The sequence below is a fragment of the Macaca nemestrina genome, chromosome 2 (assembly GCF_043159975.1).
Source record: "Macaca nemestrina isolate mMacNem1 chromosome 2, mMacNem.hap1, whole genome shotgun sequence".
Taxonomy (NCBI): Eukaryota; Metazoa; Chordata; class Mammalia; order Primates; family Cercopithecidae; genus Macaca; species Macaca nemestrina.
The window spans coordinates 140,783,149-140,810,469 of NC_092126.1; the positions used below are offsets into that span (position 1 = coordinate 140,783,149).

General features: G+C 36.9%; 1 protein-coding gene across 1 annotated transcript in view; it reads left to right on the forward strand.

Moving 5' to 3' along the window:
• The first annotated feature begins 5,222 nt into the window (after nucleotides 1-5,222).
• The window catches only part of LOC105477607 (contactin 4), a 1,037,214-nt gene continuing 1,015,115 nt past the window's right edge, over nucleotides 5,223-27,321 (forward strand). Inside the window, exon 1 of the mRNA XM_071092102.1 lies at nucleotides 5,223-5,241. The gene's annotated coding sequence lies outside the window, so the exon portion shown is untranslated. The remainder of the gene's footprint in view (nucleotides 5,242-27,321) is intronic.

A 27,321-nucleotide genomic window follows, 5' to 3' on the forward strand; every position in this document is an offset into this window, starting at 1 on the left:
AGGCATATTTAAACACAAAATCAACAAAAGAAATTAAAAACAAAAACGTTACTAGGTTTGACTATCCAATTATCAAACAATCTCTCTTCCTTGGAAATCCAAATTTTTTGAAAGAATTGACTATATGTTCAGGCTTTACCACCTCTGTACTCTCTCATTAAGGCACTAAAAACCTGACTTCCACCCCAACAAATTCAATATAACTGCTCTTGCTAAGGCCACCAATATCCAATAATCTACTGGTAATCAATGAAAAATACCACAATATTCTTCTTATTTAGTCTCTTGTAATATTTACCATACTCTCTCTCTTAAAACTTTAATTGGTTTTAGTGATCTTGAATTCACCTATTTTCTTTCCACTTAGGGCCCCAACTAGCACATATAGAGCTTTCATGAAAATTGGGCAAATATAATAACAGCATGCTAAGGCACAAAGCGTAGTGCATGGAATTTTAGGCTTCACTCACACCTTTGGCCAAATGCCTGTGTACAATACTCAACCTGTTCAACTGCGTGTGGCGGCCCTCTTCTACCTCTTTTAGCTCATTCTCATTTCCCTTTGCAAAGTTCTAACTACACTACTTGATTCTACAGTGATGTAAGTTAATAATCATAATATTTTAAATGCAAGGGTTTATTCCCCAATTTTTAGACTTAAGCTATATGCAAAGCATTGAAGACATAATTATAGAACACAATTTAAATCACAGAAGCCTTGGAAACATGAAAAAGAAGACAGTAATATAACTAACAAAAGTTAAAACGTGGGTAAAAGGGGTAAGTGCACCAATTTACTCCTGTTTCATAGTGGGAGGTCAATAGAGATTGTGTGAAAAGTCATTACATTTAGAAATAAAATCCTATACTATATGGAGCTATAATGATAACCACCAGAAGAAGAAAAAAACAATAACTAAAAAGTGAATACAGCCATTGCTTCTGAGTAGTAAAACTGGAGGTGGAGGGGAGGAGTGAAATTTTAACTTTTTATTTTGAGCTCTTTCATACTGTTTAATTTTTTAACCATTTATTATTTCTTTAATAAAACAAACAATGCATATATCCAAGCTAATATTTATTAAGATATTAAAAGAAAAAAAAAAGGTTGTATCAGTTAACTTTTAAGGCTTCTTTTATCTGTAGAGTCTGATTTTCTGATCAGAAATGCAGCTTAGAGAGCTAAACCTTGCAGCAGTGTGTAGGGTGGATTGCAATGGAGAGCGATAGAAGTGCAGAAGCCAATTACTCAGTTTTTATAGTAAGGAAGGTAGGAAAGTAATGAGGATCTGAGCTGATGTGTAGGCAGCAGGAATAGAAAGAAGGTTAAAGATGTGGAAACTTTGTGAAGGTAGAATATATGTAATTTGGAAATTGATTGGATGGATGCACAGGGTTTGAGAGAAGATGGTATTAAATTGACTATAAGGTTTCAAGTCATGGTAATTATAAGACTAGTATTAGCTGAAATAAGGGAGTCAGAAATTAGCTGAAGTGAGAGTGTCAAGAATAGAGGGAATATTGCAATGGCTAAGCCAAGCTGAGTGAAGCAAAATTGTCATTATGAGAAGTGCCTTAATCATTAGTGGATAGGGACTTAGGAGACCATGGTGGTGTTCAAAAGAAATTTGGGCAGGAATTTGTTGAAAAGGTTGGCTACTGTGCTCCAGCCAGGGATGGCTGGAAATCATTTCTGAAGTTTTATAGTTTGTAGCTTCATGTGGTCTGAGTTCAGGACAGAAAAAAAATCTCCATTAGTGGAGACAAAAGCATTGAGTATTGAGACAGTTCTGCATTATTCTTTAGGATTGACCTGACCATGCATAGCATAAAAATAAATAATAATAGTATCTAACTAGAAAAGTCTGTTGGACACTGCAGAGTTTATAAAAGTAATTGCTCCTTTAGAATATCTGTTAGTATTAGGAATATAATATTTAGGCAAATAGATTATTAAAAATATACAGTTATACTGGTAACAGTTACATTTACTTTTCTTAACTCACTAAAACTGCAATAAGAACTGAATTTCCTAATTTCATGGAAGTAAATTAGACTATCTCCTGGGGACATGAATTCACAGTCATCTACTTTATTTGGATTTTTTTTATATTTACACCTGCTTCTCTCTATGGAAAAGATTCAAGACTTTCAAAATATATAATTAAAAATTGTAGTTAATTCAAAATAACGAAATGGGGCGAGATAATGCCAGTTGCTATTATAAATGAAAACCTGAAATCTCAATGGATTAGCAAAAATCAAAGTTTATTCTTCTCTCAAGCAAAGGTCGTTTAGAGCAGGAGTAGGAACCTACTCCATGCAGTTATTCAAGGACCTATGCTGCCAGGGCTTTTCCATCTTCCACATATTCTTTGCAAGTTTTCCCAGAATGTTGAGTCCCCTATCAGCAGCTAGGGGACAAGAAAGATAGAATTGCACAGGAAATTTTTATGGGCCAAGCCTGAAAATAATAAAAATCACTTCAGCTTGCATTCCTTTGGCATAAACTCAGTCATATGGCCACAACTAACTGCAACGGATGCTGGAAAATAAGATCTCACTATATGCCTCAAGGGAAAACAAAATGGAATTCATTTGGTAAATAGCTAGCCAGTCTCTGCCACAATTCACGTTGCTGATCATCAAATATCTGGTTTACTCTTCATCTCACACATAGAATTCATCCATCTCCTTCCCAAATCCCACCTAGTCTTTTACAGGTAGCTCAGATTCTGAGATCTCTGGGTGAAGTACACATGGTTCCATAAGAACCCCATATGGCTCCTCATAGATCAGCCACCGATGACTGAAAGGGCAAAGTAATCTTCTCCCACCTCAGCACATGTGCGCGCGCACACACACACACAGCATCAAAAGAAGCAGTAACAAGATATTCTCAAAAAAAAAAAAAAAAAATCCCTTTAGAAAAGGGAAAAACAGGCAACAGTTATGTCACTGATCCACAGAACTATGAAATCCTTGTGGACACGTCTGCCCTGGCAGTGGGGTGAGTTTCTTAATTAGAGCTTGATTTTGTCTTGGAGCTAGGGGAGTTGTCGTTGTTTTCTACATCCTCTGACTCTGCCTCTAGTTTTTGTTTTTTTTTTTTGTTTTGTTTTGTTTTGTTTTTTTTCATGCCTATTGTTTTTTGGGCACATCTGAAGTGGGTGATGAGAAGGGGCATTTCTCAGTGGTGGCTCACTTCCACAAGGGGCTTTCTGCCCATCCTAAGCCTCAAGAAATCAAATTTACATTTTTTTAGTCTAGGTGAATGGAGTTTTTACAAATGCAATACCTTAAAAATCTTAGTAGGCATCTTATTTGTTTGCCTTCAGCCAATTTCATGTTCTGATAGCCAAGGTTGTTCTGAGACATAGTTTACAAGTGTGTCTGTGTTTTGTTTTTTTCCTTTGTTTGCTTGTTCTTTCACATGCCTCTCTCTTGGATATAAATGGTGGTTATGATGTAGGAGGTGGGATTTGACTTGAGAGGCAGGGCTCAGATACTGGACCAAATTGAGAACTAAAACAGGGCCCAGGTGGAAGTAGCTTTCCATAAGACACACCCATCAGTGTGTCACTTCAGCTTATCATGGCCATAGCCACACCCAGAAGTTGCCACTCCTTTTCATGACAATGACCCAACTGAGAGGTGACAGCGTGCTGGCAGCCCTTCTTCGCTCTAGGCGCCTCCTCGGCCTAGGCGCCCACTCTGGCCATGCTTTAGCTCTTCAGTCCGCCGCTGCTCTGTGGGAGCCCCTCTGTGGGCTGGCCGAGGCCAGAGTCGGCTCCCTCTGCTTGCCAGGAGGTGTGGAGGGAGAGGCGCGGGCGGGAACCCAGGTTGCGCAGGGCGCTTGCAGGGCAGTGGGAGCTCTGGGTGGGCGCGGGCTCCGCGGGTCCCGCACTGGGAGTGGCCGGGCCGGGGCAGTGAGGGGCTTAGCACCCCGGCCAGCAACTGCGGAGGGTGCGCCTGGTCCCCCAGGACTGCCGGCCTGCCCGCGCAGCGCTGGAATTCTCGCCGGGCCTCAGCCACCTCCCCCAGCGGCAGGGCTCAGGACCTGCAGCCCGCCATGCCGGAGCCCCCCAACCCCACCCCCCACCCCCGTGAGTTCCCAGGCGGCCTCAGCCTCCCCAAGGGGCGCCGACCCCTGCTCCGTAGTGCCCGGTCCCATCCACCTTACGCACCTGGCGTCAGACTGGCAGGCAGCTCAGCTGGCGGGGGATCCACTAGGCAAAGTCAGCTGGGCTCCTGAGCCGGGGTGGGGACTTGGAGAACTTTTATGTCTAGCTGGAGGATTGTAAATGCACCAATCAGCACTCTGTGTCTAGCTCAAGGTTTGTAAATGCACCAATCAGCACCCTGTCAAAACAGACCTATCAGCTCTCTGTAAAATGGACCAATCAGTTCTCTGTAAAATGGACCAATCAGCATGATGTGGGTGGGGTCAGATAAGGGAGTAAAAGCAGGCTGCCCGAACCAGCAGCGGCAATCCACTCTGGTTACAGATAAGGGAATAAAAGCAGGGTACATGAGCCAGTAGTAGCAACCTACTCTGGTCACCTTGCATGCTGTGGAAGCTTTGTTCTTCGGTTCTTCCCAGTGAATCTTGCTCTTTCTCGCTCTTTATGTACTTGCCGCCTTTGTAAGTTGTAACAGGCATCCCGAAGTTCTGCAGCCTTACTCCTGAAGCCAGGAAGACCACGAGCTTCGGATGGGAAGAACGAACAACTCTAGATGTGCTGCCTTAAAGAGCCGTAACACTCACCAGGAAGGTCTGCGGCTTCACTACTGAAGTCAGCGAGACCACGAACCCACCTGGAGAAAGAAACTCCAAACACTCACTGCGAGGGTCCGCAGCTTCATTCTTGAAGCCAACGAGTCCAAGCACCCACCAATTCCGGGGACACAACAACCTGCAAGTTACCACCCTTTTCCTAGAAATTTCTTCGTATACTGCCGCTTAATTTGCATTTGGTTAAAAGTGAGTGTAAATGTGAATGCAGAACTGCCTCTCAGCTGCTACTCTAGGCACACTGCCTGGCAAGGAGCCCTGCTCCACAAGAAGTACCTCTGCTGCTGCTGCTGTGCACTGCCGCTTCGATACAAGTTGCTGTTTAACACCACGAGCTCATTCTTGAATTCTTTCATGGGTGAAAGGAAGAAGCTGCCTAAGCTAAGCCCCAATTCAGAGGCTTGCCTATTTTGCGTCAGCTATCTTGATGCCTTCCAATTTAACTGGTAAGCCCTATCCCAACTGGACTTTGCTACAAGGTTAAATCAAAACATAACTTTGTTACTCAGAGTTCTATTTTACTTCCTGTTTGTTATCCAGAAGTACAACTTTCTCAAATCCTGCAGGACCTCAAATTTCTAAACGCATTTTACTTCTTTATATTCTCTGTGCACAACAGTTAATTATTTTTCAAACTGATCTGTGTCTTATGATACCATGTTTTGCTCAACTAGGGACAGCCAGTGCTCAATATTCTTTTTCAATCCTTTTTCTTATAGCCAAAATCTTTTTTATGTATGTTATCTGCCTTCCAAATTAGTATTACTATTGAGATGGAGTCTGGCTCTGTCACCTAGGCTGGAGTGCAGTGGCGTGATCTCGGCTCACTGAAACCTCCGTCTCCCAGGTTCAAGCGATTCTCCTACCTCAGCCTCCCAAGTACCGGAGACTACAGGCATGCCCCACTATGCCCAACTAATTTTTTGTATTTTTAGTAGAGATGAGGTTTTACCACTTTGGCTAGGCTGGTCTGGAACTCCTGACCTGAGATGATCCGCCCTCCTCGACCTCCCAAAGTGCTGGGATTACAGGCGTGAGCTACCACACCTGGCCCAGGTTATTAACAGGCAAACAAATATTTTTGCCTCTGAGGAACTTGCGTTCCTTTTTGTTTGTTTTGAGAGTCTCATTCAGTCACCCAGGTTGGAGTGCAATGGTGTGATCTCCGCTCGCTGCAACCTCTGCCTCCTGGGTTCAAGCGATTCTCCTGCCTCAGCCACCCGAGTAGCTGAGACTACAGGCGTCCACCACCACGCCCGGCTAATTTTTGTATTTTTAGTAGAGCTGGGGTTTCACCATATTAACCAGGCTGTTCTCAAACTCCCGACCTCATGATCCGCCCACCTTAGCCTCCCGAAGTGCTGGGAATTCAGGCATGAGCCACCGCACCCGGCGGAGAAAGTTGGATTTCTATGCTTTTTTTTTTTTGCCTCTGACATCAGTCTTTTTGTCACCTACTTATGAACTACAAAGCAAAGGGAAACCTTGGAAGGGATGTTTTAAGGATGGCAGAGCCTCTATCAACCTGGAATCCCAGATGTCTGTTAAGCAGAACCTACTGTGCTATAATTTTTGTTATAGCAACACTCAAAGTCTGTTTCCAGTCTGTTAATCAATAGGATAGTTGTTGCTGTAACTGATACACTCCAAAGCTTTGGTGGCTTTGTGCATTAAAAGTTTATTTCTTGCTCATGTAAGGTATAACTGTGGGCAGGGAGTGGGATATTGGGGTTGAAAAGGGCTCTGCTGTCTTCGATACATACATTCCAAGATGACCCTAGCCCTTGTTAATTAGAGGGAAATTTTGGGGAAGGAAGAGAAGATCAGCAGTATGTAGCCAGGCCTGAATATAACACACATCACTTTTACCTACATTTCATTGATTATAATCAGTTATATGGACCCAACTACCTTCAAGGGAGGCTGGAAAGTATGCCCTAATTGTGTTCTCAGTGGGAAGGGGAAATAGGAAAAAGAGCCTCTGCCACAGATGCTAAATGATTGCTTTGATAGACCATTCATGCTGCGTCTGAGCTTCCCAACTACCAGGGTAAAAATGAAGCATGTTAATAAGACAAGGCATACAGTTCCTTAGGGGAGAGGGCTTTCCTGAAAATAAATTCCAAAAAGAACTTTCTTCCTAATGTGGAAACTTGAATAGGAACTGTGAAATGATATAACAGACAGTGCTTTCAACAAGACCCTTAAAATCAATTTAATAGTGCTTTTCATATATTTCACATGACATTAAGTAGTAATTTGAGAAAAGTTTTTCCCTCATTAGTAGGAGCCAAGATCCCCATTTTAAAGAGGATGTACAGTATTTTATGGTGGCTCTGCCAGCCTTGGAGAATAGCCTTGTCCCTTAATTGTTCTTCTCTAATCTCTTCTCTAAAGAGAATGAAATGCTCTAATGCTTTTCACTTGAAAACGAAAAACAAATGAATCTCCTTGAGCCTCATTTGGAGAGATTTATCATGGGCACTGTGCTGGAATCAGCTGTTTCCAACTATGCCATTGACAACCCTGTTAGCATAAAAAAACACTGTTCCCTAACCCTAACTCCAACCATTGGGTAAGACAGTGACACGAGTGCTCATAGCCTGCAGCTGAAGAACAAAGCAGGCAAAGGAGCATTCTAGTATAAAGAAAAAAAAATTCCAAATATATTTTGAAATCACAGAGCATGGGCTTGAAATTCACCCCTGTCCCACGAAAGTTGTGTGACTTTTGACAACTTACTTCACTGTTTCAAGCACCAGGTTTTATCAATAATAACCCCATCCTCATAGACTGTAAGAACCAAATGAGTTCATGCATGTAAACAACCCTGCACAAGGCTCAGTAAAGAAAAAGTCACACAATAAAGACAAGCTATCATTGTTATTATTAACTTATTATTATGCAAATCATGTGAAAGCTTAGAGTGCTTGGAACATTTTAGACTAAACAGATGTTAACCGCCTTTGATGCCATTCCTTCTCTCAGTTGGCCATGTATAACCACATGTATCTGTTTCCATAATATATCTTTATACATAATTAGTATATCTCCAAATCATACCAAATGTTTTTTTTAAATTTATAATAAGACCAGGCTGGACAAGGTTTCTCATACCTGTGATCTCAGTGATTTGGAAGGCTGAGGCAGGAGGAGTGCTTGAGGCCAGGGGTTCTAGACCAGCCTGGGCAACATAGCAAGACCTTCATCTCTACAAAAACTAAAAATAAAACAGTTAGACAGGCGTGGTGGCTAGTGCCTGTAGTACCAGCTACTTGGGAAGCTCAGGCAGCAGGATCACTTGAGACTATGTGCTCAAGGTTACAGTAAGCTATGATGACACCACCGCCTCCAGCCTGGGGTGACACCAAGATCCTGTCACAAAAAAAAAAAAAAAAAAAGAAAAGGAAAACACATAGAAGAGTGGGCTTTATCTAAAAGATTGATTTGAAAGAAGGAACTGGGGTATCTATATTCTTGCAAAGAGAGCAAAGATTGTGATTCTTGAGTATATTTCATGGAAGATGGAGAAAGATTATGCTATTACATAAACTAATCTTATCAATAGTTACAATAAAAGCACTTCCCAGAATTATGTGATACTCACATTTTTTTCAGAATTCCATGCTACTTTAGGAGATGACCCATATGTCCAATAAAATCAGCGTTCTTGTTCTGAGATACAATTTTATTTGCCTGTGGCCATCTGCAAAAGTAACATAATCATAGTCTATCATAGTCTATTTTTTCTTATCAAAGTCTGTTTGATTGATCCCACTGTTCTTGCAGTTCTTTGAAAAGCCATAAATAAGAGTACAAATATGTCAAACAAGCATTTACCATATACAACGTCAAATTATTAAGCTATATGTTGTGTTCTAGTATTACATTACATATTTTGGTTCTGGCTATGGATGATTTATCTATTGTTCCACTTTACAATTCTTATTACATTAGTATATTATTGTTTATTTATTTTGCTATTTAATAGCATGAGAATTTTTTGCCTACTTTCTCATGCACTTCCCAGAAGCTCAGTGAAGAAAAAGTTGCAATCAAGATGGCAAGAACTGTTGGATTTCTAACTTCTGCATAAAGGTACCAAAATAGTTACTCTTTCCTACATCCAAAGTAGACATTTATTTATTTCTTCTACTTTGAACAATATGCTTATGTTTATCTAAAATATCCAAAGTTTATATTCCAAATTTTGTTTTTTTATTTTAAATAATTTGTATTACAAAAGTATCTGAGTAATTTAAGTATTAACATCCACATTTTTAAAATTAAACAATAAGAACTTTTTTCATGATATGAAAGAAGAACCTAGATGAAATAATTCTTTTCTCACCATCTGAGAAGGTCATTAGCTAAGGAAGAATTATTTTTAAAATCATACCTTTCATAGGTCTATTGTCATTCACTAATATGTGAAAATAAGTTATCAAAATATTAATAAAGCTTACAGTTAAGAGAAAGACCTGAAACCAAACAGACTTGGTATGAAAATGAAGTCTCCGTACTAAACAGCTGTATGACTTTCCTAGGTAATTTACCTAATGTCTTTGAGCTTTAGTTCTGTCACTTATAAAACAGGGAAAATCACATGATCTGTGGCAGATATGCTGACTGTTCCTCTAATAGCCATCAGCTCTTTCATAATTTGTGCACCCTGCAATTTGGCAGGGCCATGTGATACTGATGGACAATCGGCTCTTCTGGGTCACCCCTGGGTTAAAGCATTTAAGGGCAGAGAGCAGGTCTCTAGATCTTTCTTCTCTAGATTTAAGGACTTATGGACATGGTGGCATCACAAAATTGAAGCAGCCTGAATCTCTCAGTCACAGCACACTGGAGAGCTTCTCTGAAGGTTCACCTGCCTCCGTATCAGAGTGTGTTGTGTTAAGTCACTGAGACTTGGGGGTATATATATATGTGTTAATGCTGCATAGAAATAAACAATCTTGTATGTTGGTTTGAGGATTAAATAACATAATGACATGACATAGTGTCACAACTTCTAACAGAGTGTGAATTGAATGAATGATGCCAGATAGTAGTAGTAGTAGTCAACATTGTACAATCAGCCCCACAATGACCCTTTGAAATAATCATAAGTACATATTACTATCAAACTTTGTAAGAGATGAAATCAAGGCTTATTCCTTCTAAGGGCTTGCATATAAGCCTGTGATAGGCCTGGAGTTCAAAGCCAGTGAGTGTTTGCTGAGCACTGTTTTTCCCACTACCATTGTGACGATGGTGAGCGTTTTCTACATTATTGTGACACTGCACTAGAAATTAACTTTCGGCGTGTATTCCAACAAATAATAACACATGCTCATGTTGAATATCTCAGCAGACAAAAATACCTGAGCATAAAAAATATTCAATATGGGAAACAGCCCTTTTATTTCAGAGAGGCATCCAATTATTAATAAACTAGTTAATATTCTTGCATAGTACATGGTATTGTCTCAGTCATATTTGCCATCCAGAGATTTATTAAAAAGTATTTTGTGTGGAGTTCCAAAAATTGTCCTGGGGAATGGACAATCTGTTTTCTGTCACCCCTTCCTTCACTCACAATTGCCTGATAGCTCAGGAAACTTCTTCTCCAGAGTACTTCTCCCTAAATAGCATGTCTGGGTTGGAACAATTACAATGGTTAATTGCGAATGAAGGGCCTTTTAGGCATCTGAATGAATTTTGAGAAATAAGTATTTGCTAGGTGGATGGAGTTCAAATATGCTGAAACTGCAGCCTGCATTGTTCTAGGCCGTTATTTTTGGTCCACTGAATAACAGCTGCTGCATATGGTAGTTTTTGAGTTTTCTGCTAAAGATCCACTTACTGGCACAAATAGTAAATGTTTGCATGTGCTATTTTGATACATCTCCTGTGAGGCTCCATTTCCACATTTAAATATGGATCACATATGGTGAATCAAAATAACTTTTTGTATGTAAAGCATATGTCCAACGAGTAAACCAAAGAGACATAGTCTATAGCACTGTCATGTTCCATATGTCTTCTATATGGGTTAAAATTTAATAAAAAATAATACAATCAGATCTGTGTAACAAAAAGTTCAGTTTCTTAGTTATAACGCTAGTAATTGGCAACAATAAAAATAGATATATATATAATATATAATAAATGCTATTGCTCACATTTTATACCATAAGCTTTTTTCTATTTAAAATGTTATTTACTTTTTAAACTTTATTAAAAAGTGGAACATAAACACACATACTAACCTAGATCTACACGGAGTCAGGGTCATTAATATCACTGTCTTCGACTTCTTCATCTTGTCCTACTGGAAGGTCTTCAGGGACAATAACAGGCATGGAGCTGTCATCCCCTAAGAGAGCAATGCCTTCTTCTGCAGTTCCTCCTGAGGGACCTGCCTGAGGCTGTTTTATAACTAACTTTTTTTGTGTAACTGGAAGAAGTGCACTCTAAAATAATCAATAAAAAATATAGTAAATACATAAACCAGTAGCATAGTTATTTTTGATGAAGTATTATGTACCGTACATAATTGTACTTGCTATACGTCTATACAACTGGCAGTGCAGTAAGTTTGTTTCTACCAGCATCACCACGAACAGGTGATTAATGGGTTGCTGTATGACATTATGGCATCTATGATGTTACTATGCGGTAGTAATTTTTCAGCTCCATTATAATCTTAAAGGGTCACCATCATATATACGGTCCATGATTGATGGAAACATCCTTATGCAGTGTGTGACTGTATCATAAGGAAGGGAAATGTGTGCTATGAGAGAGTACTGTGGGGGTTTATTAACTATGGATTGGGAGACTGAGGGCCCAGCTGAGTTCTGCCAATAATTATGTGTGATTCTAGGCTTGTGAATTTTTTCCCTCTTTGGGCTCAGATTTTCTCCATCATGAAGTAGGTGGTTGCTATGGACTGAATGTGTCTTCCTCAAACATTTATTTATTGAAGTGCTAACCCTTAATGTGATAGTATTTGGAGGTGGGATCTTTGAGAAGCAATTTGGCTTAGATGAAGGTAGGACCCCCATGATGGGAATTAGTGATTTTATAAGAAAGGGAGGAGAGAGCAGAGCTTACTCTCTCTCTCACTCACTCTCTCTCTCTCTCTCTCTCATTCTTGCTCTCTCCTCTTCTATGTCTCTCCCTGCCATGGGAAGACACATCATGAAGACAATCAGTTGTCTGCAAGCCAGAAAGAAGGCCCTCACTAGGCAACCAAATCACTCGTCAGCATCTCCATGTTGTACTTCCCAGCCTCCTGAACTGTTAGAAATAAATTCCTATTGTTTAAACCTGTCTACAGTATTCTGTTATAGCAGCCCAAGCTGACTAATACAGTGGGTAAATTCAAAAAAGCTACATGGTTTTGTTTACGTGCCGTAACTCTCAGGTTGGTGTTATCTAACAGTTTCTTCCATGATGCTGAAAGTCAATGAATTGCAAATGAATCAAAATTAAATTATGTTCTATTCTGGGTTTTATTTTTACTGTATTTCATTTTTTAATTTATGTTCAAATACTTTAAAGCTGAAAACCATGTAAGACTTATGTGATAACTGAGTAAAATAGAATATTTAATTAAACAGAACCCCTCATTCCCCAAGCATTAGGGGATTTACTTGTAATTTAGTTATATAAGTCCTACTGGTATTTTACAGCAACCCTAAGAAGTAAGAACATTTTAATACTGTTCTCTCTAGTATTCAAAATAATCAAACAATGATTTGCTAAGGTTGTATCTTCATTGTTCACAGTATTTTAAATAGGTTGATACATTTATAATAAACATTCTTCAATGCAGTACATACTTGAAAGAAATCTTATTTAAACAGGGCATTACAAATGTAATAAAAAAGTTTCATGATAAAAATTTGCCCTATCCATGATACAGTAGGCAACAATGAACTTTATAATGAATACCAAGGATAAGCTAAATACTGTGGGAATTTGTCACCAAACTTTTACATTTTTATTGTAACCTGCTAAATTATCTTAATTAAATTTTAATAAAGCCCATTACAAAATGCAAATTGCTGAGCATCTATTTGACAGCTGACTATTATTCCATTGTATGGAAGTACCACAATTCATTTTCATGGATCCCTTTACGTGGCCATGCAGATTTCTTCCAGTAATTTGCTATTAAATGAAAAGCTAAGTTAACATTCTTATACACATATCTTTGCTTCTTGGTGTGACCATGTATTTATCCTGGATAAATTCTTAGATGGTAACTTACTGGGTCAAATCAACATGTAGCAATGTTGAAATGTATAGACAACATTGGTGAGAAAATACGTAACTTGAGTTTTTAGTAACTAAATTCAATATAGCTCAGGAGTTACCATTTCAATAGATTACTGAAAATAATCACATTTGTGGATTCAAAGTGTGTTGGTCACCCCTTATTTAAAATTCAGTCACTTTTGAGGAAGTATTCCATAATTATGGGATTCTTCCTCCTTCCCCACCCCCTCTTCTTTCACACTCTGCCATAGATCATCTATGTTCTTAGGGATGAGGTAAGGGAATGCTGCATATCTTGGCCTCAGCGCCATGTGCTGCCTTTGATCCTCATTGCCTCTGTTGAGGCGCCTGTTCATGCTTAGTCTTAAGCTGTCAGCCTCTGTTCTTCCTACATCCCATCTGCATAGTTGAGGCCCTCTGCACGTCTTGTCTGAACTCAAGTCCTCTTTTTATCCAGTGTCCTTCTTACCATTGCTATACTGATGGTTGTGTAGCTCACAGACTCCCAACGGCTTTTTCAACACCTGACTGAGACTTGTTAAACTGCCTTTAGGTCAAGAAATCTCCCACAGTCATTGCCATTCTACTACTACTTAGGTGTCATGATGCTTCAGTGTCATGTTAGATGCAGGTCTCTAGTTTATAAGAGGTTGGCCATCTTCCATGATATAAGCTCTTATGCACTGGGATGCCCCCCAAACTATTCATGAAAGAGTTAGACTAGGTTTGCCCTTATTAGGCACCCATGAGCATCTATGCTCTTATCTCATCCTCTGTGAATCTTCCATTTATTCTAGTCAAAATCTTACATTGGGTAGTAAGAAAGTGATTTCACTATTCATCTTCCCTGTCCTATAGCTTTACAGTACAAATTTTTTGCTCCCTATTACAACCTTCTTGCTGTAGTGATAGTTGTAAACCTTATGATAGTTGTGATCGTTGTAAACCTTACATTTTGGAATTCTGAGATAAACCTTTCTTTTTCTTCAAAGCCCAATGCTTTCAAGTCAAATGGCCTTTACAATTTCTAATGAGTCTAATTAAATGTTAATAGATTAGGTATCTGTTTTGAAAAGCCATATATTTACATCATTTCCAGAAAAACAATGGATAATGATTTTGAAAATATAAACATTTATATATGGTTAGCTGGTTACTTTGGAAAGTGAGTATTATAATGATAAAAAATTCCATTTCATATTTATTTAAGAACTATCTTATGAATTAAGTTATAGATATCATAGATGAATAATTTCAGATTCTATTTTTTTTTTAATGGGTCAACAGTGAAGAAAACCATTGTCAGAACAATGACATTTTTCCACTTAGACTTAGGTCAGGAGATAGGTTTTTACCATCACTGGAAGAAAAAAATAGGGAGGTTTTTAAAATGATGCCATTGAACTCTGGGAAATAAAGAGTTGCAAATTTCTCTGGATTTGAGACATTTCATATAAAATGCACTGTCAACTTGTAAAGGGATCACATTGTCTTTCCCTGAAGTTTCTTGTTTATAGGAAATTGATTATTTCTATTTACTAAATAGTCTTCAGAGAGTCTTCATTATCAGAGAGTTTATCTGAGCCTAGGCCATATATCTACTATGGAGGAGTTAAGTGATTATTAATTACACAGTATTCACTAATGAACCAACCATTTATAAAAATAATTCCAACTTAACCATTCTTTACAGCTTATTACTGTGTGTCTATGACTATTAATGACTTTGTAAGTCAGCATAGTAACATGTAGTAAACAATTCCAAATCTTGCACAAAATGGAGGATATCTTGAAGTCATTGAGATAATTTTAAAGAATGAACCAATTATAGACAAATCCATTGATGTTGGCGAGTTAGGCCAGTTAAAAATGAAAAGAAAATTAATGCAGACCGAGACAAAATAGACAACTCAAATAGGAATGCTTTCAACCTCAAATAATTAAAAGGAGTCCTTGTGGAAATTTATGAAAATCTTGAGATGCCCACAAATTTCTTTTTTCAAAAATTAGCCTCATTATGATCTTTCTGGGAAAATTAAATGAGAAGTAAATAGTATCATACTGTGTTATCTATACTGTTGTTGAAAAACTAATATGAGAAAAACCAAAATCAACATTTAATAACGTGTTTGTCCTTCCTGAGAAATAAACACATACTTGAAATTAGGACATACATTTTACTAAATAAAATAAAATACTTATTTTCGTAAATTTTAGCTTTATTTTTCAAGAAAAAATCTCAGCCGGGCACGGTGGCTCACGCCTGTCATCCCAGCACTTTGGGAGGCCGAGGCGGGCAGATCATGAGGTCAGGAGATCGAGACCACGGTGAAACTCCGTCTCTATTAAAAATACAAAAAATTAGCCAGGTGCGGTGGTGGGTGCCTGTAGCCCCAGCTACTCGGGAGGCTGAGGCAGGAGAATGGCGTGAACTTGGGAGGCGGAGCTTCCAGTGAGCCCAGATCACACCACTGCATTCCAGCATGGGCAACAGAGCGAGACTCTGTCTCAAAAAAATAAAAAAGAAAATAAAGAAAAAAATCTCAATTACACTTTATTTTTTTACCCCTAAAAACCCCAATGATGTATTCATGTGCATTTTAAATGGGTTTTGTTCAATGTCTTTTTTCCAATACCTTTTAAATTTTTTATTTATTTATTTATTCATTTTAGAGGCAGGGTCTCATGCTGTCACCCAGGCTAGAGTGCAGTGGTGTGATCATAGATCACTACAGCCTGGAACTCCTGCGCTAAAGCAATCCTCCTACCTCAGACTCCTGTATAGCTAGGACTATGGGTGTGCACCACTACGCCCAGCTAATTATTTGATTTTTTGTAGAGATGGGGTCTCTCTGTGTTGCCCAGGGTGGTCTGGAACTCCTGACATCAGGCTATTTTCCCAACTCAGCCTTCCTAAGTGCTGGTATTACAGGCATGAGCCACCACCCTGGGCAGATGGTACTTTTATGTGGTGCAAATGTAGCTACACTTACATTGCTTTTTTGGAATTCCTTTCCCTGTATGTCTCCAGGATATCATTGGGCACAAGAGACATTTTACACAAGATTTGGAAGGTGAAAGTAAGACAGAATTTACATATATATATATATATATATATAATGTTTTGGAGATCATTGCTGGGCTCCAAGTACCATGGCTTCTTACAGGTGTTGGCATTGATGTGCCAGCTCACCTCCTTGGCATGGAGCAACACCCAGATCCACAGCTCTTCTAGCCAGACATCTTCCTTCAACTTCTAATCCTGGGCCAAATGTGTCATAGCTTCATCATGAGGAATATCAGGTTCTCTTGCAAGTCACCCAAGCTATTCCAGTTGGAGATGGCGGGGGGGGGGGTAGATATGGGTTCTAGTGTGTCCTTGAGAATTCTAGTTGTCCTCATGGGTCCCAGCTTCTCCTTGCTCTCATCTGCATGTGGCTTTATTTCTCCACTGCCAGTATGGCAGATCTGTGATGACTTAAGCCTCAACAGTGGATGCAGAGGCAGCAGCTTGTATAGACTGCCCAACCAACTTTCAGAATTATTCCAGATTTGACTACCGTGCAACCCATATCACTCCTAGTGAGTTCTGCTTCTCTAATAGAATCATGACTGATCCACTGGGTATTCTCAGATATTGAGAACCTTCCATATAAAAGCAAATAGAATATGTACCGTGCCATTTCACAGCAGAAGCTGATTTTTGTTGTTGTTTGTTGATCCTAGTTTCTAATCAGTGGTATAGAACTAAAATATATTTTTAATTAATTTTAATATTATAAAAAATTATCAATGACAGTAAATTCAGACAGGGAATTGGAAGATTTATGCTCCAATCCTAGCCCTAACATTTAACTTGCAGACTTGAGTAAGAATGCTCTGCATTTTTCAATGAAATGAGAATAAGAGTTAAAAGGAAAAAAAAACTTGCTTTGTCCTCTTCATAGAGAATTATGAATGTAAAATTAGGTAAAACTTTTAAGATACACATATAAACTTGCATGCACACACACACACTTACACCATAATACCCATTCGAAATGTCTTATTGTATGACTAAATATGTAGTCATGAAGTTATATACTTTGTACAATATTAGGCATGGGATATGAACTACATTAGTCAGACATCCTCACTGTGTAAATCATAAAACACTTATGAATGCATTTACCCCACGTTAAAAAAAAGCAAATAATACTTTGTGTCTCCATACTTCATTATGAAACTGTAAGATTAAACTTGACACAGTATGTGAATCATAAACTAGTAGGTATTCTATTGGAAATATATTAAGATAGTTTTAGTACTACAAGCATTAATGAGATGTGTGTGTGTGTCTTCCCACTGAGGTGCAGAGTCCACACATGGAGGTACTGACTAAGTTTTGTGCAACTCTCACCTAGGTGGGAGCAATTTATTTTTTATCTAGGCATGATTCCTATTTGTCCTCATTCTCTTGGTCCCTTCAGTCCTTTAGTCAGTTCACTACTTGCCTTTTCCTTTTCTAAAATAAGTAGGATAGCAGAGGTCAATACTCCAAGACATTCAAACTGTTACCAATTACTTTACTTTGGAATGAGTAAACATCTGTACCACAGATGACTAGATAAGGAATGGGCTTAATTTTTCCTTGCTATCCTTTACCTCAGTCAACACAAGTTGTTGAAAAATGGACTAATGAAAAAGCAAGGCTAAGAATGGAGCTAGGTCCTTGATAGAACCAAGATGTAGTTTGCAGTTGTTGAATTGTGCAGTGATCAGTAATGTACAGTTACAGTCATATATTTCAGGTGTAATTCCTATTATACCGAAAGGAAGTAGTTAATCTCTCATTCCTGTTAACTGGAACTCTCTCCCACAGATGCTAAATAATTGTGAGCCTGCTAAAGAAAGAGATGGCGAAAACTATTTTGTGAATATAAATTTTTTTTAAACACACAATTTTTATTTGTTTCATTAACTGCTACTGTAGGGGAGAGAAATAGGCACCCACTCTGTGAACTGATCATCTTGATATGAAAGCTAATGACGCAGGAACCACATCAGGTATTATCAACTTCTTTTCCTGTTAATGAACACAAGAACAGCATCAGCAATCATTGATTATGTGTTTCCTGTGTGCCAAAGATTATGCTAAGAGACTCGTAGGGAGTACATAATTTAATCCCAACAAACCATATACAATAATAGGATCATCTAATTTTGCAGACAAGGAAACGGTGATGTAGATCCTGGCCTATCCAAAATTATCCCATGTTATCCCAGCTATAGGGTTGTCAGACAAAACATACCAAAAAAAAAAAAAAACAAAAAAAAACAAAAAAAAAAAACTAAATTGGAATTCAGACAAATGACAAATAAATTTTAAATATAATGTCCCAAATATGTAGTATATGTATGTGCAAAAGAAAATTTGCCCTGGACCATTTAAACAGGCAAGAAATACTATTCATGATTATTGCAATGGGGAGAGAGACTATTTCAATACGGAAAAGAGGCTGAACACAATTTGGATGAAACAAGAGTTTTTAATTGCTGGGTGAGGTAGCAGAAAGGTACTAGAGAATGTTGGGAGCAGGTTGTTCAATGTGACTAGGCCATTTGTGTTTGCTAATTGGTGCTTATTAAAATTAGGCCTCTGCCCCCTCACAGAGACTGGGAGATACAGACCCTGACTTTCCTAATAATCACATTTCGAAGGGATAGCTCTCAGGTCCTTGAGAAAGACATTTCTGGGATATGGAAGATTCATATATCAAAGGGGTAGAGAACAGATACACAATTTCAAGCTTCTAAAGCAAATGTTCTTAAGAAAATGAAAGTCAAGGGCCAAGAGTCAGGAAGAAAACTAAAGTTTAATCAAGCTAGAGAATATTGAGGCCATCCTGGTCATGTGTCCCAAATATTACACAAAATATAATTATACTAAAAAAAAATTGCTAATCTGAAATTCAAATTTAACTGGGCATCCTGTATTTCTAGCTGCTAAATCTAGCAGCCCTATACAACGAGCAAGTTGTGGAGCCAGTAGACTGCACTGATTTGCTCCTCAATTCCTCCCTGGCATAGAAAAGCTTGTGATTCAGTGTTTGGTAAATAACGAAAGTTTCCAGACTCTGTTTCCATTTTCTATTAATTCACTAACTATCCCTATGTGTATGTTCATTTTATTTAGAGAGAATATGGGGATTATTGCCGAGTTGGAGTGGGAGGCATGCCCCAAGCCTGAATCAGAGCACACTTATTCCTTCAAGGATTATACAGAGAATAAATATTTTCACTACTTCTCTATAGAGCACTTATAGCTATTCTGTGTTGCCTTGACACAGAGGAAAGCATAGCAAGTATTGAAGCCTCTAAACCAGCAATTATGTGCCCAAAGAAAAGATACTTCTGTAGACGTTTATTTTTAAAATTATATTCTTTGTATATGGCTAAAGATTTTCTTTAATTGTGAGAAAACTTGCCCTTCTTGTTTCAAAAGATTAAAAATCTAAAAAAAAAGAAACCACACAAACTAATACAAATTCCATATTAAATTGCAGTCATTATGTTTATCAATTGCACACAAAATAATTATCATCTAATAATTATGTTTTAGCAGAACCTAATCTTTTTCATTGTGTTGAAGGAGGAATCCATCACTTAGATTTTGTTGTGCACTTATCAATAATTGTTTATTGATAAACATCTGCACAGATGATAAAATTATTTTTCCATAGATTTCTTATCAAATGGAATCATATTAATAAATTCCTAGTTAATTAAGCCATCCTTGCATTCCTGAAATAATCCATACTAGATTGTAATGTGGCATGGTTTACAAGAACTGCTTAATTTGAGTTATAAATATTTTATTTTATATTTTTAATAATAAAATACATAAGATTTTTGTGTTTAGTACAGTCTTTGTCAGGTTTTTATATCAATAATACACTCAGTGTCTTAAGATAGTTTGTAAATCTACCTTTATTTTTTACATGCTATAATAAACAACATTACAATTATTTAAAAATTTGATTAAACCCCCTGTGTAACAATCTGAGCCTGAGGTTTTTGAGTGGGATCTTCTTGATAGCATTCAACATTTCTTAAATGAAAATAGATTAATTTGAATTATTTTTTTAAAGTCTGTTTTGATAATTATATTTTCCTATAAAATTATACGTTTCATTCAGGTGTCTAAATTTATTTGTATAAATAATCATATTAATTTTCCTTTCTCTCTTTTTAAATTATTTATTTTTAGAGATATAATCTAGCTATGATGCCCAAATTCCAGGGCTCAAGTGATCCTCTCACCACAGCCTCCCACATTTTCCTTTCTGTGATTAATCAGTTGTTTATTTTACTGTTCTACTCCCAACATCTGTTTGCATATTGCTTCTACTGTTTTTAAGTTTTCACAATAATTTATTTTTGCATATATCTTTATTATAAATTCCTTACTTAGACCTTTTATTAGTGTATTTTATTTTTTCTAATTATTTTGCATCTGATAATTTATTTGTCCTTATTCTTTTTTTTTTAAAAAAAAATGAATATAAGTTTTAAGGTTATGAGTTTCCCTCAGAGCATTATGTCCCCTGGGTTCTAATAGATATTATTTTTATTTTTAATTTTTCTTTGTAAATCTTTCTCTCCAGTTTTGGTTTTTCCTCTTTGAACTAAGAGGTGTTCAAGAGAGAACATTTAAATCCCTAAGAGGAAGAATTTTTTGTGGGGGACTGATTTTGTTTGTCGGTCATAGATTTTCTGCACCATCATGGGAATATTATCTGTGTTTTTTCACCTCTATAAATTTATTGAAATTACTTCTAGCCTAATATTTGGCTAATTTTTATGAATGTTCCATGTGCTCTTAAAAAGAAGGTATATTTACATTCGTAAGAAACTGAAGATTATTTATACATCGTTAGTTAGATTGGCCTCTTAAATTATGTTTTTTGGGTAGTTGCTATAGACTGAATGTTTGGGTCCCACCCAAAATTTATATGTTGAAACTAACCTTCCAATGTGATGGCTGATGGTATTTGGAGGTGGGGCCTGTGGGAAATGGTTAGCTCATGGGGGAAGGGTGGCTAATAAATGGGAATAATATCCTTATAAAAGAGACCACAGAGCACTCCCTTCCCTCTTCCACCTGTGAGGACACAGTAAAAGTACAGCTGTAGAGAAAACAGAAAGTGTCCCTCACCAAACACCAGATCTGCGGCACCTCGTTCTTGGACTTCCCAGCCTCCCAAACAGTGAGAAATAAAGCTCTGTTGTTTATACGCCACCAAGTCTATGGTATTCTGTTATAACAACCCTAACTGACTAAGCCAGCTGCCAACACTTACAGTTTGTCAACTTCATTTGTCACGATCTGAGTATATTAGCCACCTACTACTTGTTTCCATTTATCTTTGTATTTTTATAATTTTCTCTAATACACTTTTGAGATCATGAGCTATGGGCCATTTGAGGTTTGTAAGGTATATCTACAGATGCATCTACATATTAATGTTATGTGCCATGTTCATGATAGGGTATGTTGTTTCTAAATTTAACTCTATTTTCTCCAAATTGCAATGTGTGTATTATGAGGTAAAGAAACTGAATAAAATAAAACCATGTCATTCTCATTACTCTATTGATTCTCTAACAGACAATGAACCTTATCTGCCCCTATCATATTAGAAAAATCCTACCAGGACCTTTTAAACATTTCTGTGCAACTAGGAGCAGATTTTCATAAGACCTGGACTTTTTAATAGCATTTTCATAAGAAAACTGGCTTTTACATTAGTAATTTAAATACTAAGTTCTACCACATTTTAATGTTTTCTTAGTGTGTGAAAAGTGGGCTTACACGCCTCACATGACTTATACAGAGAAGGAAACAGAGAAACCAGTATCTCCTGACAATGAAAAATGAAGTAGCCACTGGACTGTGGGCTTGAATTGTTCTAAAGAATTCAGTGCTTTGTCCCACTATTGTGCCTGGTCCATCTCTGAATAAAAAGTGCATAAGCAAGGACTTTTTTTCTTATTATTATCTGCTTGCTACTCTTCCCCAAAATCAAACTAACATGTATTCTAGATCTTTAAATTATTTGCTCCTTCTTCAGAGCCCTCAGCTTTCTGTCTAAGTAAACCTAAGCCATGAAGTCTTTCTTCATATCTTCAGATGTTAGCATTTATAACAAGTCTCTGAAGAAATATCAAAAAATTTTATATTCTATAAATTGTTCTCGTGTTTTTGTCTCCTCCTTGTGTGATATTTCCTCATATTTAGACAGTCATATAATAAATGTTAAACTCCTTGAAGAAAAGGAACATGTACTTCTGCACACTGACTAGAACATTATTTTATTCCAGTGAAACTGAAAACAGAAAAAAAACTTGTTTCTACAATTACATTTATATGTGTCAGCTATTAACATTCTAATCACAGATTTTGAAACTAGAAAAGAAATATCATTGAGTCAAATTCATGTACATTACAGTTAACAAAACTGATCCGCAAAGGGGGAGAAATGATTCCCATAATACCTAAAACTACTCTATCATTGTTCAGTAGCCTATTTCTTCACACAGTATTTCTACTCATCATTTATATTATTCCTGCATAAGGGTAACTTCCTAGGTTTGTCCTTCAGTCATTTGAGCTACAGATCCAGGGAGGAAACAGTTGTATTTTTTGTAAGTCTGACCACTAAGCTTCTCTCTAAATGGGGAGTGGCTTGGCCTGAGAAAAGAGTTGCATTTGTATAAATAATGTGCACTAATGGTGTGCATGCTGCTAAAAAAATGCTCGTGCTTTCAAACTATGCTGCCTAGAGAGCACAGGTGGATTTGTGGATTAGCTGTTTAAATATTTATGAAGCTATTTAGACATATTTTATTTATTGTAAAAATGTTTATACTATAATTATTTCAAAAATTAAGCTTTCACATGCTATCAGAGGCTTAAACTAAAATCTAATTATTCTCAATCATATCCTCCTAATCCTAGGTCATGTCCAAGTGGCAAAGGATAAGAAAAGTTCTTCAATGGATATTTGTTGTCATAAACTTATTGATCAATCAATCAACTCATATTTTCAAAGCATCTCCTTTATGATAATCTTTGGAGAGATGTGTTGGGTACTCCAACATAGACTTATAATAATAGTAAACACATTTACTACTTACAAAGCATGAGGAGCTGGCATATATTAACTAATTTAACACAAAAAATAATCATCGAGGTAGGTCCTATTTCATTCCCTCTATACAGCTGAAGAAACAGTCGTTAGATTTTAAGAACTCAGTGTTAATTTGAAGGCATAGGTTATTAGTGTAAGTACAACCAACAACTCTTGATAAATGTCAAAGTAGGATTGAGAATCAATTAAAGACTTATGAGAGTTGCAAAAATAAATCACACAGCTGAGTGATTAAAATACAAAGAAATCAGATATCTGTAAAGTTGTGACCTATGTACCATATTCGGCCATAGTCGAATGTATATTATGTAGCTCACATTTTGATGCATTTAATTATCTCCCAAAATTAAATACTCGGCATACTTCACATAAAATACCAGCTTTCTGGCTCCTCTTATAAAACAAAAAATTAGAAGATCTAGAAGCTCTGGCTTCACATTTTCATATGATCACAATCAGCTGGATCTAAGTACCATTTACACGCCTTAGATGAGTATTTACTCTCCAATTTACCGTAATCACCACTGCTCTCTAATGTGTCTTAGAAGGAGCCTCACTCACTCAGATATTCTACTCTCCTGGCTTATGTAGTCAAATGTGCTAATGTGCATTGTTTCCTTATCATTACTGGGAGCAAGACACTATCAGACACGTGAAATGAATATACCATTATTTTCCCCTGTCCAGAAGCTAATGGTCCCATTTAGTAGAGAATAAAAAAATAGCTCAGAGCAAGCTCTCAGTTTCATTCGTGTATTCACTAATACTGCAGTCATGAGAATTAGATATTATTCCCCTTAAATATACAGGGACCATATAGTCTTTATCATTTACACATGATACTTATTTCTCAGTGGTGTGTGTGTGTGTGTGTGTGAGAGAGAGAGAGAGAGAGAGAGAGAGAGAGAGAGAGAGACCTGCACATGGACATGTGATTAGCAGCCTGAGGCCAACAAATCCTCTCAGTTAGGATGTATAGGTCAAACAAAGTTTTTAAAAGCTCATATTACTTCAAGGTTGTTAACTGAATCTTCTCATGGTAATTAGAAATCCTAATTGGCAGCTTTAGATTTATTTCTTAAAAACCTAAATAAACTGATTGTTTTAGGCATTCTTTCAAAGGCAATCTTTTATCAGTGAAAAGATTGGGGGACTATTCTATTTGGTGCTTAGTGAAAATATTTTGAAATAATGTATGTACAAGTAATTGCCATTTTTAATTAAATTCAAATGTATTTTGTCAAATAAATAGCAGTTTAAAAAAAAAAAACCCTCGGATCTCTCCTTTTTCTTTCCTTTTCCTCCAAGTATATTTTAGTTAATTTTCTTTTTTTTATAAGCACTCTGATTTGAGGGTGTTTTTTCTTTCTTTTTTTTTTCCCAAGGTGGACACCACTCAACTTTGAAGCAAATTAGTTGAAAATTTAAAAATCAGTTAAAAATCATAGTTCTTACTATTTTCACTTTTCATACACAAAATTTTAATACCACTCTTCAGTCATTTTCTTCCTCTCTTTTATTATACTTTCTTTTTTCCCTTCTAGCCTCCAGGAGAGAAACACAATTTTGGGCACTGACAATAAGTAGGACCAAACCTCAAACCCAGTAAGATGACATGCCTGATGCTCGAACTGTGCATATAAGTAAAAAACCACAGGCAGACACAATCCTTTCTCCATACAGACCACTGGACAGAAACGTTTGGGGATTTTAAATTTCAAGCTTCCTGACCTCAGAAGTTTCTACTGTGTATCACAGTCATATATACCTGTTATAGTACACTTCTTTTCCTCAATCTATTTAGGAAACTGTCTTTGTGCATTGGCCCTCAAAATTTCTCATTTTGTGCTTCTGGTATGGTGAATTGTCAACTCTTCATTGAGTTGAATTAGAAAGCATAAGAGAATGCTGGAACAGGCCCTTTATCAAGAATTTCTGTAGTCTTACTTACAAAATTTCAGACCTTATTTTCCCTTCTTAACTTTTTTTTTTTCATGGCATTTATGTTTTGCACCACAAAAGACGGAAAACATGCTTTTAAAAGATGCAATTGCAGGTGAAAGTTTTTAGGAGGGAAAAGACACATGAGGAAAGGGTGACATGGCTTATTTTGAAAGTGTGAATCATACACTGGAACCGTGATGCCACCAAAAAACCCATGGAAATACACCTTCAGAGGTGAAAATATGATTTTCAGGGATGTGATAATAGTTTCTACAGAGCACACAGAAAATGTCACTGAAATTTTGTTCTTCCTTTTATTTCTCACTAAAAACATTAGAAAATTGAAAATGAGACCTTATAACAAATAAATTTGATACCAACCTTTAAAGTTTTTGTTAAAATTAAATCTCAGAACTCTCCTAGAAAAAAAATTCTACTATTCTGCCCATTTCTTAGTTAAGTACCATTGTTGAGTGACCTTGGAATAGCAACAGTTCTCACATTTGGCTGGATATTGAAATAACATGGGGACTTGTACTGATGTACTGATGATGTCTGGGTCCCAACCACAGATACTGCCATGTCATTGATCTGGGGAACAGCCTGGACATCAGAATATTTTTAAGCTCCCAAGAGATTCAAATTTCAACCAAGTTTGTGAACTACTAAAACGAGAACATTATTTTAACTATAAAAATAGAAGGAGAACATACAAAGAAGTAATATTAAGGAGAAAAATCAGAGTCTTTTCTTTCTGAAACAAGTCATCACACATATAGAAAAGAGAAGAAGTAATTTTGCTATCCATAGAAGAGATAAACACTAGAAAGCATTTATACTTTGCACTAAATTCTTTATTAGATTTAGTGACAAATAAAACCAAAATAGCAATTTCATATTGTTCAGTCTACTTCATAATTGGCTGATAAATATAGATATATTAAACAATGATAAAATGTTTAACAATATAAAGGAAATTGCTTTATGTATCAATCAGGTTTACTAATGTGCAGAAAATATATTTTTTCTTAAAATTTTATATTACTTTACAGTTTCCCAAATACTTTAATACATAATGTCTGATTTGATTGTCCCAATATCTCAGTGTGGAAGAGTGGGAAGATATCTTCATTTTACAGAAAAGTTAAGGGGCATGCCAAAGGTAACACTTGCTTGAGGTTAGTCCCAGAAAGACAGTCCAATGTCTCAGTGGATAAACCTTGATTTCTTAAACCAGCTCTTTCTTGTCTTTGAAGGCTATTCACTTTTTAGATAATATGATCCCAGTACTTAGAGGCATTTATGTGTCTAATAACAACTCTCTTGAAAGCTTTCTGAGAATAAGATGAAGATGCTGTGATTTAATGTACAGAAAAGATGGCTATGTCGTCCGTGAAAACAGAATAGTACCACTTCCATGATCTTTTGATTATATAGAGAAGTAAATTTCTTAAAGAAAAAAAAAAAACTGCAATTAGAGTCATAATAGGATCACCTTTGTTCTAGACTGTGTATATGGTATATTAATGGCATTTCATATCCGATTTAATCCCCTAAGTAAGCTTATCACCCTTTAACAAGGAAGGAACTAGGACTCAGAGATCTTTGTAACTTTGGTGTGCATACTCTTTCTATAAATCTAGAGGCATACCCCCAAAAAAATCAATTTTCTTGAGAGTGAGTAGCCATGAGTTCTATTCTCGGCTCTGTCACCAACTTCTTATATGATCCTGATCCCACAAAAATATTCTCCACTTCTCAGAAGGTCAAGTCTTAAGGACTTATCTAACTCTAAAATTGTGTAAGTATAGGAGCCATAGTTCAAAATGCAACTCTAAAATGCTTAGAATTTGGCTTTTGTTTGTAAAATGCAGCAGGTATTTACTGTCTGCACTTCTCATCTGTTTTAACTTAGTCTAATCCAAAGACCTCTGTTTTCCTCTAGTGAACCACATTCCTGTTCCCAGTCATAGTGCAAGAACTTCAGGCAGAATTGTTTCCATCTCTGACTTCCTGAACTGACATGTGACTTCAGCCTCTGTACTCTTTACCATGGTAATTCAGGGACAGGAGGTAACCCAATTTCGATCAAAGAGATCAGGGCTAAGAGTT